We start from the raw sequence: 14,913 nt of genomic DNA, 5'->3' as shown, positions 1-14,913 counted from the left end.
ACAATAGACTTATATATTATATAGTATATATAAGTCTATGCTTAATGTCTACATACGGAAATATCCGAAGACCTATAGTACGTTAAAGATAAATATTTTCTAGTCCTCAAGCCAAATTTAAATGTATTTCATTTTATACATTGAAAAATTATAACGATTAAACTAGATTTTTCCCAATTGTGGCCAACGAGCTAGTAAACTTTTTCCTAACTGCTACGACTAAAACATAAACTATTCTTCGACACAAGGATCTCAATTCTATTTCAGATGGACCTGATGCTATGACACAAAAATCTACTGATATCACAAAAATCTATACACATCAACTGTCAAATTTCTCGAAAAACAATATTAGAGCCGTTTTCGAGATCCATGTCCAGGTTCCTACCAGGTTTTTGAGCCCACCCAGTTTCCAGGAAGATACGAGTTAAATAGAGGTATTATAAAAATAACTTCGTTTAAATCAAAATCACCAAATGAAAGAGTTAATGACTGTTGTAAATAGGAAATGATTTTATTTAGGGAATAAGTCGCATGCAGACTCACATTACGAAATGTAACTCATAGAATAACTTCCATCAACATGCATTATGCCTTGAATGTCAGTTTAACAAACAGCAAAATAAATATATAGATCTAGCTAAAGATGGGGGGAAACTTCATCTCTTAAACTTAAATTTTAAGTTTTAAATCAATGAAAATATCCAGACCATGGAAGACATACAAAAAAAATTGAGCTTTCATTCTAAAACCCAGAAAACAAAACCTCCCTAGACTACAGCTCCATTACAAGCTGTGGATCAGACTAGTGATCTCCAAGGAGTCTGATTCCGAGTAGCTTACGAAATCCATAAACGGTGCTCCATAGATCAAGTCCCTGGTGATTAATACCGCGTGAACAAGTCTTCGTTTAATTACTGGTCCAGACCATCGCCTCAGAGGAATCCTGGGAATGGCGTCAGGAAATAGAATGTCAGATTGACTGCAAAGCTGAAAAGATTTCTGGTCAGTTCAAACTTAGACCCACGCCTTCTCTACCTAGGTTCTAAACAGGGAAATGTTGACAGAATTATTTTAGATTTAACTGGATTTTAAAGGAAAATGGCATTTAATGGCAACTTACTCTTTAAGTCTTTATAGAAATGTGTTTGTCTATTTGTAATTGCTAGAAATGACCTTCAATCTATGACTACAATAGTTTGACAAGTGTTAGCTATTGGTTTATAGTTTGACAAGTGTTAGCTATCGGTCTATAGTTTGACAAGTGTTAACTATCGGTCTATAGTTTGACAAGTGTTAACTATCGGTCTATAGTTTGACAAGTGTTAGCTATCGGTCTATAGTTTGACAAGTGTTAACTATCGGTCTATAGTTTGACAAGTGTTAACTATCGGTCTATAGTTTGACAAGTGTTAGCTATTGGTCTATAGTTTGACAAGTGTTAGCTATCGGTCTATAGTTTGACAAGTGTTAGCTATCGGTCTATAGTTTGACAAGTGTTAGCAATGAGTCTATAGTTTGACAAGTGTTAGCTATCGGTCTATAGTTTGACAAGTGTTAGCTATCGGTCTATAGTTTGACAAGTGTTAGCAATGAGTCTATAGTTTGACAAGTGTTAGCTATCGGCCTATAGTTTGACAAGTGTTAACTGTCGGTCTATAGTTTGACAATGTTACATGAAGATCAACTAAAGTTTTACAGTGTGTTACAGAAACATGGTGGATGGGTGGTAAATGTTTGCTACGTAGAATCTCAATTCTTAGTGCATGCTACAGCCATGACACAGAAATGTTCTGCTCTGACACAAGAATTTACTGCCACGTTAAAAACATAAACTACTTTTTGACACAAGGATCTACTCAATTCTACTGGGTTGTTTTTTCAAAAGGACCTACTACTATGACACAAAAATTTACTGAAATCACAAGGATCTACTCAATTCTACTATTTTAAAAGGACCAACTGCTATGACACAAAAATCTACTGATATCACAAGGATCTACTCAATTCTACTGCTATTCAGTGGCGTAGCAAGGTGCCCGTAGGCCCGGTTTCAAGAATATGTTGATGCCCCCCCTCCCCCCGTTTGACAAATATTTTGCGTGACAAAAAAATCCAGTAGTTTGTATGTATCGGTACATTTACTAAAAGACATTTCAATGCAAGTTCATGAACACAGCTGACAGAATCATTTAAAACCATGTTTAAGTACTGTTTAGCACAGTGAACATAATGTGCAAGTGGCTGCTTTTGTTGAAACAATACCTGAAGGCTATTGTACTGTCCGCCCATATTAAAAAACATATTTGCCTTGGCATTGTAAGTCATTTAAAGAAAGATGGTGATAATGTATTACTTGAGAGTATTTGTTCAGTCAATCTACAGACTTCTGGGTCTCACAAATATAAAAACCTACAAATAGCACATTTCTTTTTGGGTAGTACGTCATCAGAGTTCACAAAACATTGTCAGAAAATAATGCAAATTTAATACATTTGTAATTCTCTTTGAGTGCAGTCAACCATGACATAGACAAATGTCGCAGATTGGATCTCCTTTAGTATTTTTTGCTAAAATTGCATTGCCCAACAGGCAGGGGCGGACTGGCTATATGGGCTTTCGGGCAATTGCCCGGTGGGCCGGTACCAAAATAGGCCGGTAGGACCATAGTAAACATCTTTTTTGAAATCACGTCTGAATTTTATAAGATAAGAGCGGCATGGATGCCAAAAAGCCAAGTATTAAATTGTTAAATATTTTATAGTATTCTCTTACAAAAGGGTCCCTCTGAGCGACATATTTAGGGCTTATATTCACTGTATCACAGCTATCGATACATTATCAAACTTAACATAATGATTTTGAGGACAGGTGGACCTAGAATTGGACGTCCATCATATCATATACAATTTATGGGCCGGGTGAAATAGAAATGCCAGGGTCGATTAGGACACCCAGTCCGCCCCTGCCAACAGGTCTATTATTTAGAAACTGTTGGTCGAGGTAAAGGTTTGTGTTTGTTTTTTTCTTAAGAATGTATGTACTGCTGAGACCTTCTTGTTGTTACTTGTTTCACCTAGACGCTACTCTAGGCGATGACCACTTAATGAAAGGTTGATGCTTGCTAAAGTTAAAACATTCACTAGGCGATGACCACTTAATGAAAGGTTGATGCTTGCTAAAGTTAAAACATTCACTTGGCGATGACCACTTAATGAAAGGTTGATGCTTGCTAAAGTTAAAACATTCACTTGGCGATGACCACTTAATGAAAGGTTGATGCTTGCTAAAGTTAAAACATTCACTTGGCGATGACCACTTAATGAAAGGTTGATGCTTGCTAAAGTTAAAACATTCACTAGGCGATGACCACTTAATGAAAGGTTGATGCTTGCTAAAGTTAAAACATTCACTAGGCCATGAATTACTTTCAGTCAGTAATTGTTGCAACTTCTTCAATGTGCTCCTTGTTTACATCATCCACCGTTCTCAGACATTCTTGATGTCTGTTTGGCAAGCTTGTTGATGAAGTTAAGGATGCTATTCTATTGCTTTTGGACCAGCATCTCGATACATCCAAAACTTATGCACGAGTCCTCTTTGTAGATTTCTCCTCCGGTTTTCAATACCATACAGCCACATCTATTGATAAACAAACTGAGTAACTTAAATGTCAGCCCTTACATACAAGCATGGGTTCTAAACTTTATAACCCAACGTCCTCAGTATGTTAAGGTCAACAACACAAAATCGTCAACTCAAGTACTATGTACGGGTGTTCCACAAGGTTGTATACTTTCTCCTGTACTGTACACTCTTTGCACTAATGACATAAGAAGCATCTAAATTCTCTGATGATACTGCCATAGTCGGTCTTATTTCAGGAGACGAAACTCAGTATCGAAGCTCGTTAGAAGAGTTTACAAACTGGTGCAACGACAACTTTCTAGAACTGAATGTCACAAAATCTAAATGTCACAAAAACTAAAGAACTTATAATAGATTTTAGAAAGAAAAAACAAACTATACGTGAACTGCGAATAAACACTGCATCTATAGAACAAGTGAAGGCATATAAATATTTTGGCGTTATCATTAATAACAATCTCTCATGGGAAGACCACCTCTGACAAAGAAATCAGCCCAGCGACTTTTTTTTTCTATACAAACTCAATAGCTTTAAACAAAATAAGAAGATCCTAAATACTTTTTACGGCGTGACTATACAAACTCTACTAACATACGGAATAACTTGTTGGCAAGGCAACGCTTCGTCTAACCTGTTGCGCCGTCTAGAAACCATCATAAAAAGGGTATTCAAAATAACACTCACAACATTACCACATTTAAAGGAACTTTTTGAACAAAAGTGTCTAAGGAAAATCGAAAAAATCTTGGAAGACAACGGCCACCCGCTCCATCAGAACTATGTCAGGTCGTCGCGAAGTGGGCGACTGCTGTCAATCAAACCAAGAACAGAGCGATACAAAAACTCGTTCGTACCTTACTCGGTCAGACAATATCACCGCCACTCGTTGATCAGGAAACATGAAAAGGATCAAGATGCCTGTGTGTAGTCGCTGAATGAACTCTTTATGTTGTGTCTGTTCTATTTATGTGAATGTTTCTGTTGTGTTGTTTTTGCATGAGAAAAGAGTCCTTGTAATCACAACAAATCTCCATAAGGATCAATAAAGCAGTCTTAGTAGGCTTATCTTTTTTTTTTTGACGATTTGGTTGGAAAACAAACAACATAGATGCTATCTCAGGTATAAACCCGAGACCATCTGAACGACTTTGCACACATCATAAAGTTTGATATGACTTGCAGGATATTTTAAGAAACTTTTAAATTTTTACCATTTTTTTTTTTACAAAATTGCAGTGTAGGGTAGGCCACTATTGGTCATTAGTCATGGGACCAGGCGATCTGAAACGCGCCATGCAGTACCTTATGTAGAGTTGAAAAGGCCTTAAACTATTTGAGATATGGGGCCCCATGTAAGTCCAAATGTTGTATGTAACTACTAAATATTTCTTGGAGGCCCTATGCTAGAGCATTTGTTGCATAGAGGTAAATCCGGCCCTGGCCCCGTGGTTGTTACACCATCGGGTGTGGGCCCCTAAATGGTCGTGAGCCCGGGTTCATCGAACCCTTTCGCGCCATGGATGCTACGCGACTACTTCTATTTCAAATGGACATACTGCTACGAAACAATGGTGTACTGCTGTTTAGGATCTAACTGCACGGCTAGTGTTGACTCAAGTAACGCAAAGATCAATATGTCTCAAACATATTGGTCACTAACACTTTACTATTATATGAAGATACTGTTTGGTAACGTATTTTTGTTAACTTTCAGTAATATTGGACATCCCGAGACCTGTTTTAAACATTTCAAATTGACTTATTCATAGAAACTATGATTTTAATTGTGCTTTGAATGTTTATTATTGTAATGATTAGCTTCAGTAATTTGAATTTTAAACTTTACTTTCAGGTGTATTTATATTCAGTAAAGAAACATGAACACAGAACCTTAGCAGATAGCTGCCTGGTCGAGTGGAATGCGCTTCGGATTGTCATGACGATGGTCTCGTTTTCAAACCTTGCCCGCCGCCATTTCCTAACTCTCTGCAGGCTAGGATGTAATCATCTTCACGTCAGCAAGAACTTCCGAAACTTACAAACCAGAACAACAGAACACACAGGCACCAGAGCTCAAGATTAAGTTTCATTTTGCTAATGTCTAATTATTTCAACGCTAAGTTACATGAATTACGAATATTCATGTAGCTTCACACTTTTTTGTTTACAGCAAAACAAACTTTATGTTCCCTTTGTACATGGTAATTTCCTGATAAGGACCATAATACGCGTCGTTTTTATTTCAGATTAATTTGCAATATTATCTGGCGGCACAAGACGGATAACTCTGTTACAACACTGAATTTCCGAGCATCGCTGTTTGCATAGTGCGCGTTCGATAAGACAATGCTTGTTGGTAATCTCTCTCTCTCTCTCTCTCTCTCTCTCATTAACCGCCATCAATACATGTTCTCCGGCCCGACTCTTCCCACCTCCTCTAATTCCACCTGCAGTCACAAACTTATTGAGGCATGAACAAATCATCTGTTTGAAATGTGATGTCTTTCCGGCAATATTAACTAACATTTGAAAATAATTAATGATAGTTACTTTGGTTTCATGAAATCAATTATGATTATGTATTATAATAAGCTTCAAGTTTCTATTATATTTGTTGGTATTTAATTTTGTCTACATTTCTTTTGTTTCAGACCACACAAAACTAAAGATTTATCTCAACTTTTTTATTTCACTCTGGAGCTCAATCCTGTTGGTATCACTTACTCTATAGAAAATAGGCATCATAATAGGCATCATAAGCCACGCAGAATGTTGGCAGCATTAACCATATAGAAATTTGAAAACACTTACCACTCAGAAAGTTGACCACACTAGTCATGCAGAAAACTAAAAGAACTAACCACGCAAAAAGTTGATAGCGCTAGCCTGGTTCTCATTGTTAGGTTGGCGCGTTCAGATGACTTGACCAATACAAGAGATGAACTGCAGTGTACGAGATTTTGAAAAAAAAATCTATGACAAAATAAGGTGAAGGACGGATCACAGTTGACAACTAAACAACCCAATTTCTTTGGACTAGACCGAAAGAAATTAGACGTTGGCTTAGATGGTATAAAAAGACCAAAAAAAAAATTCTAGATATATTGCTTCCTATATTACTTCCTATATTCTATACACCAAACCTATTTGTAGTTATTAGCCATATTAGTTACCACTTGTTATTTTGTAAGAGCCTCAAATTTTTTGATATAAAATCAGAAAATTAGGTACACGTTCATTTATGTATAATTTTTTTCAATGCCATATATCATTAGTACTATATCAAATTAGAGCCTTGAATGTTAAGTTCCATTAAATGGCCCTTAGACCTTATTGATCAAAAATTATTAAATCCGATCCGATTCCAATTAGTTAAATAAAATTAATACCAAATCTCTATATCATTATGTAATCCGTCAATACCATAATGTAATCCTGTGGTGGGTAAATGACTCAGAACACTAGACTTCCCTCCCCTCGTCGCCTCTTTATTTCTCTTTCTTCGCGCTGTACTGCAGATTAATAAAAAAAAACAAGCAAAATATGGAAAATATTCCTAGGGGAAGAACTCCACATTTAAACCAATATATATATAAAGTAAGATTTATTTTCCTTTTTCGATATGAAACAAAATTAATTCATTACCACAGTTTATTATTGGTTGATTATTTTATTGATTCATGTTTTGTCAGGAACAATGAGCGATTGGGCAAAGTTTTTACTAGATCCAAGAATCGGAAGTGGGAGAAATAGAGTTTCAAAATTTGTACCAGACAGACAATTTGAGTTGATATAATCTTTGTGATAAGGTCACGTTGGGTTCACTACAATTTCCAAGTTCAACACGTATTCCCTATATATATCTATATACTACACGACTTATCAGAGTGTATGTAAATTGAAAAAAAAATTGTAATTAACTATCTGTTGGTTTGTTAGCACGAGATATTATGGTCATCTTTCAGCTAAGAACCACTAGATTGTGACTGGACATCAAGTGCATAGACCTAAAGTTATTATGGTCATCTTTCAGCTAAGAACCACTAGATTGTGACTGGACATCAAGTGCATAGACCTAAAGATATTATGGTCATCTTTCAGCTAAGAACCACTAGATTGTGACTGGATCAAGTGCATAGACCTAAAGATATTATGGTCATCTTTCAGCTAAGAACCACTAGATTGTGACTGGATCAAGTGCATAGACCTAAAGATATTATGGTCATCTTTCAGCTAAGAACCACTAGATTGTGACTGGACATCAAGTGCATAGACCTAAAGTTATTATGGTCATCTTTCAGCTAAGAACCACTAGATTGTGACTGGATCAAGTGCATAGACCTAAAGATATTATGGTCATCTTTCAGCTAAGAACCACTAGATTGTGACTGGATCAAGTGCATAGACCTAAAGATATTATGGTCATCTTTCAGCTAAGAACCACTAGATTGTGACTGGATCAAGTGCATAGACCTAAAGTTATTATGGTCATCTTTCAGCTAAGAACCACTAGATTGTGACTTGATCAAGTGCATAGACCTAAAGATATTATGGTCATCTTTCAGCTAAGAACCACTAGATTGTGACTGGATCAAGTGCATAGACCTAAAGTTATTATGGTCATCTTTCAGCTAAGAACCACTAGATTGTGACTGGATCAAGTGCATAGACCTAAAGTTATTATGGTCATCTTTCAGCTAAGAACCACTAGATTGTGACTTGATCAAGTGCATAGACCTAAAGATATTATGGTCATCTTTCAGCTAAGAACCACTAGATTGTGACTGGATCAAGTGCATAGACCTAAAGTTATTATGGTCATCTTTCAGCTAAGAACCACTAGATTGTGACTGGATCAAGTGCATAGACCTAAAGATATTATGGTCATCTTTCAGCTAAGAACCACTAGATTGTGACTGGATCAAGTGCATAGACCTAAAGATATTATGGTCATCTTTCAGCTAAGAACCACTAGATTGTGACTGGATCAAGTGCATAGACCTAAAGATATTATGGTCATCTTTCAGCTAAGAACCACTAGATTGTGACTGGATCAAGTGCATAGACCTAAAGATATTATGGTCATCTTTCAGCTAAGAACCACTAGATTGTGACTGGATCAAGTGCATAGACCTAAAGATATTATGGTCATCTTTCAGCTAAGAACCACTAGATTGTGACTGGATCAAGTGCATAGACCTAAAGATATTATGGTCATCTTTCAGCTAAGAACCACTAGATTGTGACTGGACATCAAGTGCATAGACCTAAAGTTATTATGGTCATCTTTCAGCTAAGAACCACTAGATTGTGACTGGATCAAGTGCATAGACATAAAGATATTATGGTCATCTTTCAGCTAAGAACCACTAGATTGTGACTGGATCAAGTGCATAGACCTAAAGATATTATGGTCATCTTTCAGCTAAGAACCACTAGATTGTGACTGGATCAAGTGCATAGACCTAAAGTTATTATGGTCATCTTTCAGCTAAGAACCACTAGATTGTGACTTGATCAAGTGCATAGACCTAAAGATATTATGGTCATCTTTCAGCTAAGAACCACTAGATTGTGACTGGATCAAGTGCATAGACCTAAAGATATTATGGTCATCTTTCAGCTAAGAACCACTAGATTGTGACTGGATCAAGTGCATAGACCTAAAGTTATTATGGTCATCTTTCAGCTAAGAACCACTAGATTGTGACTGGATCAAGTGCATAGACCTAAAGATATTATGGTCATCTTTCAGCTAAGAACCACTAGATTGTGACTGGATCAAGTGCATAGACCTAAAGATATTATGGTCATCTTTCAGCTAAGAACCACTAGATTGTGACTGGATCAAGTGCATAGACCTAAAGATATTATGGTCATCTTTCAGCTAAGAACCACTAGATTGTGACTGGATCAAGTGCATAGACCTAAAGATATTATGGTCATCTTTCAGCTAAGAACCACTAGATTGTGACTGGATCAAGTGCATAGACCTAAAGATATTATGGTCATCTTTCAGCTAAGAACCACTAGATTGTGACTGGATCAAGTGCATAGACCTAAAGATATTATGGTCATCTTTCAGCTAAGAACCACTAGATTGTGACTGGATCAAGTGCATAGACCTAAAGATATTATATCTAGACTGGACTGGAGATCTTTTAACATTACAAAAAATGTGAAATTTGTTTTTAAAGTTGAAACAAGGCGTTGTTTTGTAAAGTAGTCATAAGAAGTAAAGTTTGTTTTTCAACCCTAACCTATGTAACATATAATTTAATTTTAGATCTAGAAATTGAACATCAAACATAAGAGTAGGCCTACTCTCGTCTCATAATTATTATTTTGCAATTTTTAGATACATATAAAGATCTAGATCAGTGATGCTCAACCGAATTCGACCTGCGGGCCATTTTAACTTTCGACACGCGTGTCGCGGGCCACATCAATAAAAGGTAAAATAATGAAATCCAAATTCTCCAAAAACTATTTGAAAATATTGGATCTAGTATTAATTAATGGGATATTTAAAGTCATCATTTTTTACGCGTCTAAAAATGGGATCATTTCTCTACTTAAAATGTGAGCGACATTGTAGCTACCTTTACCACCAACTTATTTTCTTGTCTCTTTTTGGTTAATATTCCCATCGACCCTCCAATCTCTAGGCGTAGTTTGACCAATCTTTTATACTCGGATCAAACCAAAAAGGCCTTCATATTTGTTTTATAATGCCGCTGTATATGTTCTTGTTTTTGAAACAGCCAGACTTTCTTTACAAAACAAATATGCTGGCTAATTATCATGTTCCACAAAAAAAGATCCATTCACTTTTCTCGGTAGATTCCCATTTCATAAACTCATAAACGCACAATCGTTAAAGGTCATGGTACCAATCCTTCAGAGAAAAAGTGGAGGCCCTAACAGTTTTGAAGGGGTGAGGATTTGATTTTCTACTTTTGTGCCGACGTTTCGGCGGGCCGGATGAAACTACGTCGCGGGCCGGTTCTGGCCCGCGGGCCGTACTTTGGGCATCACTGATCTAGATAATCAATCTATTGAAATGTACATAAGATGATTAAAATAAACAGACATCAATTATTTCGATCTAGGATTTTTGAAACATTATCTCAATAGAAACTAACAGGAAATGGCTTTGTTTCATATATTTGCGTGGATATATAGTTCTGTGATTAATAGCCCATTCTAAAGAAATCCGAGAAATGATTTTGCATTATTTCTAAACTTAGAAAACTAAAGATCATTATTTCTTTAAAACAGAAAAGATTGATTGGGGCGTCTTCTCTTACAGCTTGAAACAAAGTTACGTACATAAAAATATAAATATATTTATAGGTCTGTGAATCGATCACTCGCGGATAAGAATTTGTTTCAATTTTCCAGTCTAGATATAATATATATAAGTCTATGATCAAGTGTTTTCTGTTTTGTACAATGTGAGACTATCAAGGAAAAGGAAAAGTTAAAAACATGAAAGATGAAAAAGTCGCTTATTTCTCCAACAATTGAATTAATACTCAGCTGGTGTGGAGGCGTTGGAAAAGTCAAAGACATTGTAGTGAGAGACAAAGAGAGATTGGAGTGAGAGACAAAGAGATTGGAGTGAGAGACAAAGAGATTGGAGTGAGAGACAAAAAGATTGGAGTGAGAGACAAAGAGAGATTGGAGTGAGAGACAAAGAGATTGGAGTGAGAGACAAAGAGATTGGAGTGAGAGACAAAGAGATTGGAGTGAGAGACAAAGAGAGATTGTAGTGAGAGACAAAGAGAGCTTGGAGAGAGAGACAAAGAGAGATTGGAGTGAGAGACAAAGAGATTGGAGAGAGAGACAAAGAGATTGGAGTGAGAGACAAAGAGATTGTAGTGAGAAACAAAGAGATTGGAGTGAGAGACAAAGAGATTGGAGTAAAAGACAAAGAGAGATTGGAGTGAGCGACAAAGAGAGATTGGAGTGGGAGGTAAAGAGAGATTGGAGTGAGAGACAAAGAGAGATTGGAGTGAGAGACAAAGAGAGATTGGAGTGAGAGACAAAGAGATTGGAGTGAGAGACAAAAAGATTGGAGTGAGAGACAAAGAGAGATTGTAGTGAGAGACAAAGAGATTGAAGTGAGAGACAAAGAGAGATTGTAGTGAGAGACCAAGAGAGCTTGGAGAGAGAGACAAAGAGATTGGAGTGAGAGACAAAGAGATTGGAGTAAAAGACAAAGAGAGATTGGAGTGAGCGACAAAGAGAGATTGGAGTGAGAGGTAAAGAGAGATTGGAGTGAGAGACAAAGAGAGATTGGAGTGAGAGACAAAGAGATTGGAGTGAGAGACAAAGAGATTGGAGTAAGAGACAAAGAGATTGGAGTAAGAGACAAAGAGATCGGAGTGAGAGACAAAGAGAGATTAGAGTAAGAGATAAAGAGATTGGAGTGAGAGACAAAGAGATTGGAGTAAAAGACAAAGAGAGATTGGAGTGAACGACAAAGAGAGATTGGAGTGAGAGGTAAAGAGAGATTGGAGTGAGAGACAAAGAGAGATTGGAGTGAGAGACAAAGAGAGATTGGAGTAAGAGACAAAGAGATTGGAGTGAGAGACAAAGAGATTGGAGTGAGAGACAAAGAGATTGGAGTGAGAGACAAAGATATTGGAGTGACAGACAAAGAGATTGGAGTGAGAGATAAAGAGATTGGAGTGAGAGACAAAGAGATTTGAGTAAGAGATAAAGAGAGATTGGAGTGAGAAATAAAGAGATTGGAGTGAGAGACAAAGAGACATTGGAGAGAGAGACAAAGCGATTAGAGTGAGAGACAAAGAGATTGGAGTGAGAGACAAAGAGAGATTGGAGTGAGAGACAAAGAGATTGGAGTGAGAGACAAAGAGAGATTGTAGTGAGAGACAAAGAGATTGGAGTGAGAGACAAAGAGAGATTGTAGTGAGAGACAAAGAGAGCTTGGAGAGAGAGACAAAGAGAGATTGGAGTGAGAGACAAAGAGATTGGAGATAGAGACAAAGAGATTGGAGTGAGAGACAAAGAGATAGTAGTGAGAGACAAAGAGATTGGAGTGAGAGACAAAGAGATTGGAGTAAAAGACAAAGAGAGATTGGAGTGAGCGACAAAGAGAGATTGGAGTGAGAGGTAAAGAGAGATTGGAGTGAGAGACAAAGAGATTGGGGTGAAAGACAAAGCTATTAGAGTGAGAGATAAAGAGATTTGAGTGAGAGAAAAAGAGAGATTGGAGTGAGAGACAAAGAGATTGGAGTGAGAGACCAAGAAATTTGAGTGAGAGATAAAGAGATTTGAGTGAAAGATAAAGAGAGATTGGAGTGAGAGATAAAGATATTTGAGTGAGAGATAAAGAGAGATTGGAGTGAGAGATAAAGAGAGATTGGAGTGAGAGATAAAGAGTGATTGGAGTGAGAGACAAAGAGCTTGGAGTGAGAGACAAAGAGATTGAAGATAGAGACAAAGAGAGATTGGAGTGAGAGACAAAGAGATTGGAATGAGAGACAAAGAGATTGGAGAGAGAGACAAAGAGAGATTGGAGTGAGAGACAAAGAGATTGGAGTGAGAGACAAAGAGATTGGAGAGAGAGACAAAGAGAGATTGGAGTGAGAGATAAAGAGTGATTGGAGTGAGAGACAAAGAGCTTGGAGTGAGAGACAAAGAGATTGAAGAGAGAGACAAAGAGAGATTGGAGTGAGAGACAAAGAGATTGGAATGAGAGACAAAGAGAGATTGGAGTGAGAGATAAAGAGAGTGGAGTGAGAGACAAAGAGAGGTTGGAGTGAGAGACAAAGAGATTGGAGTGAGAGATAAAGAGAGATTGGAGTGAGAGATAAAGAGATTGGAGTGAGAGATAAAGAGAGATTGGAGTGAGAGATAAAGAGATTGGAGTGAGAGACAAAGAGAGATTGGAGAGAGAGACAAAAAGATTGGAGTGAGAGAAAGAGATTGGAGTGAGAGATAAAGAGATTGGAGTAAAAGACAAAGAGAGATTGGAGTGAAAGACAAAGAGATTGGAGTGAGAGACAAAGAGATTGGAGTAAAAACAAAGAGAGATTGGAGTGAGAGACAAAGAGAGATTGGAGTGAGAGGTAAAGAGAGATTGGAGTGAGAGACAAAGAGATTGGGGTGAAAGACAAAGAGATTAGAGTGAGAGATAAAGAGATTGGAGTGAGAGACAAAGAGATTGGAGTGAGAGACAAAGAGATTGGAGTGAGAGACAAAGAGAGATTGGAGTGAGAGACAAAGAGATTGGAGTGAGAGACAAAGAGATTGGAGTGAGAGACAAAGAGATTGGAGTGAGAGACAAAGAGAGATTGGAGTGAGAGACAAAGAGAGATTGGAGTGAGAGACAAAGAGATTGGAGTGAGAGACAAAGAGATTGGAGTGAGAGACAAAGAGCTTGGAGTGAGAGACAAAGATATTGGAGTGACAGACAAAGAGATTGGAGTGAGAGATAAAGAGATTGGAGTGAGAGACAAAGAGATAAAAGTGAGAGATAAAGAGATTGGAGTAAGAGATAAAAAGAGATTGAAGTGAGAGACAAAGAGATTAAAGTGAGAGACAAAGAGATTGAAGTGAGAGACAAAGAGATTAAAGTGAGAGACAAAGAGATTGGAGTGAGAACTCATTTCTCTACGTTGTATTATAAAAGAACGTTTCGTCCTGAGAACATGAAAGAGAACACTACATACGCACTCTCAATACAGAACTGATCTTTGTGAGGAACACTAGGAGATTAGTACGACTATGAATTAGAAGACAAATATAGAATGTGTTTGAAGACTATACATGAACAACTAAATAATATATCTTCGGCAACAATAATTCTATAGAGGAATTTATTTCTACTGAACCACCCCATGGGCCATGGGGGTCATTAAAATCACAGATATGGTTTCAACCAAAGTTTTATCAAGATGTCAAGTGCCTCTCGGTCGGTCCATCTTCCATACTTTTTTGAGTTGTGAGCTATTGAAAATATATGCTCCTATCGGTGATCAAAAACGTATTTTTGTTTTGTTTTCAAAATAACGTAGGTACATAATATACAAGCTCATATTAACCATTTTTTAAGCCAGATTTTAAAATTGCAGCTTATATTGTATTTGTTGTGTATTATAAGTAGTTTATACTTTAAAACGGTAGTACGCAGAACCCCAGGGGTCCGAAAAGTGCATATAATTAAAATTATCCGATCCTATAATTTAAATAATAATCAACTCACCGCTCAGTAATGTTTAATTACGAACTAT

The 14,913-nt window shown here is 37.0% G+C and overlaps 1 protein-coding gene across 3 annotated transcripts in view; it reads right to left on the bottom strand.

The window, feature by feature from the left end:
- LOC106072275 (uncharacterized) overlaps positions 1–14,913 on the bottom strand; it is a 65,256-nt gene that overhangs the window by 49,020 nt on the left and 1,323 nt on the right. The window lies entirely within an intron of this gene.

Source organism: Biomphalaria glabrata, chromosome 9, assembly GCF_947242115.1.
Source record: "Biomphalaria glabrata chromosome 9, xgBioGlab47.1, whole genome shotgun sequence".
Classification (NCBI taxonomy): domain Eukaryota; kingdom Metazoa; phylum Mollusca; class Gastropoda; family Planorbidae; genus Biomphalaria; species Biomphalaria glabrata.
The sequence above is the reverse complement of the archived record's forward strand: the minus strand, read 5'-3'. Positions and strand labels throughout refer to the sequence as shown.